Here is a 2,228-nt window from a genome sequence, read left to right as displayed (position 1 = left end):
AAGACTTTTTTATGAGGTCATAACTGAAAGTTTATTGATTAGTAGTAGCTATCTGAAATGCTGTATAAAGGATTGTGGGGCAGCATCCAGTTGTTTTTAGTTATGGGAGAAAGAATAGGCTACTGTAAGAAGAAAATTCAGTGGTTTAAAGAAATATTATTTCTTCCTTACATGACAGTCTCAATGTAAAAAGTTCAGAGCAGAAGGACATCTCTGTTTCTTAGAGTTGTTCAGGGACGTGGTTTCTTTCCAAGTCACTGTTCTTCCATCTCATAAGGAAGGGTCTGTCATCTGTAAGGTTGAAGGTGGATAGCCATTGTCTAGGTTGCAGCTGGTGGGAAGGGATAAGAGTGGAGAGGTGATCATACCCATCACTTCCCATTCACATTTCGTTGATTATAATCATCTAGCTATGCATAACTGCAAAGGAAGCTGAGAAATGTAGTTGAGCTGGACAGCCACATGTTAAACAAGGGAGAATATATTTTGGTGGGAAACTAGCAGTTTCTAGGGACTAGGCTTAGCAGGAATAAATGCAGGATTGTTTAATACCATCTGCCATGGATTGAAAGAAACTGTGATGTATTAGCTGTTCTTGCCTTAGGTGTGGAATGTCACGTTTTCTCTCCTAGAGGATCCTGAAGTTTAAGTATAATTCAACAGGTATTTGTTGAGCATCTCCTATGGGCAAGGCACTGTTGTTATAACGTTTCTGTGCAGGTACAAAAATAAACAGTCCTGCTTTATCACATATTGAAGAATCAGAGTCTCAACTCCAGATAATGGAATATCAGACATCAGCTACGAAGAAGGGGAGACACAAGCTTGAGAAATAAGGCCTTCTTGTACCTTGGAAATCACATCACACAGGTACTATACAGCTCTACCTATATATAAGTCTAGCTTTATAAAAGTGAGAATGTGGTTTCAGAGATATTAAGAAATGGGCAGAGAGCACTTGGCAGGATAATAGCTGCAAACACTAAGGTGAGAAAGGATCAGAATATAGGCAAGGGTTATAGAAGCAACTAAATGGCATTGTTACCTGGTTAATCAGCCTATCAAGTAAATGTGCAGACTGTCCACCCCACTAAATTAACATATGTTTTGGGACTCTAGGATATGAGAGCCCTTGCTTAATAATGGGTCCTTCTGTGCCTTGCTATCCTAAATCCTTCTGCCTCTTCTATGACTTCCCTTACAGGTTTATTTCCTCTAATACTGGCCATTACTCCAGCATGTCTTATTCCAAAGATGGACAGGTGAAAACAAAAACAAAACTTTGTTGGAGGAAAAAGTGCATAGGGATTGGCATTGGAAAGAGGAAGTTCAGCACTGTCTCTGGCTCAATTAAGAATGGCATTGGGCTTCCCTGGTGGCGCAGTGGTTGAGAGTCTGCCTGCTGATGCAGGGGACACGGGTTCGTGCCCCGGTCCAGGAAGATCCTGCGTGCCGCGGAGCGGCTGGGCCTGTGAGCCATGGCCGCTGAGCCTGCGCATCTGGAGCCTGTGCTCCGCAACGGGAGAGGCCACAACAGTGAGAGGCCCGCGTACCGCACAAAAAAAAAAAAAAAAAAAAAAGGTATTTAAGAGGGACTTCCCTGCTGGTCCACTGGTCCAGGGGTTAAGAGTCCGCACTCCCAGTGCAGGGGGCCCAGGTTCGATCTCTGGTCAGGGAACTAGATCCCACAAGCCACACCTAAAAGATCCCGCATGCCGTAACTAAAGATCCCACATGCCACAACTAATACCCAGTGCAGCCAAATAAATAAATAGTAAAAAAAAAAAAAAAAAAAAAAGATGTAAGATCCCAACAAAGGAGTAGAAACTCTTGCCTATAGACACTGGGGTCATGTGCCTGTGAAGTCACCAATCTAACATTCAGGTATTTAAGTATAGGAACATCAAAGATCCCTTCACCTACTCAAGGATTGGACCTGTTACCTTCTTTAATTACAGTGATTACCTTCCTGAATACATTCTACTTCCCACAGCCTTAAAAATATTTTTATGCACTATTCCTATCCCAGCCCTCTTCTTCAATAATTTTTGCTTCTCACATTTTTAAAATTGGGTTTGTGCTTCTCAGTATTCCTGACCAAAGCAACTGAAGCTAGAAAAAAAAAAACATCACCCAAACTGGGTGATTAAGATAATTTTTTTAAAAAATTGAGGTAACTAATGTGGTTAGGAAGGGACAGTGAGGTAGAACTTGTTACATCGAAATAC

This window comes from Delphinapterus leucas, chromosome X, assembly GCF_059928025.1.
Source record: "Delphinapterus leucas isolate spDelLeu-1000000601 "Yukka" chromosome X, BTC_Dleu_Yukka2, whole genome shotgun sequence".
Taxonomy (NCBI): domain Eukaryota; kingdom Metazoa; phylum Chordata; class Mammalia; order Artiodactyla; family Monodontidae; genus Delphinapterus; species Delphinapterus leucas.
Note: the sequence above shows the minus strand (reverse complement) of the source record.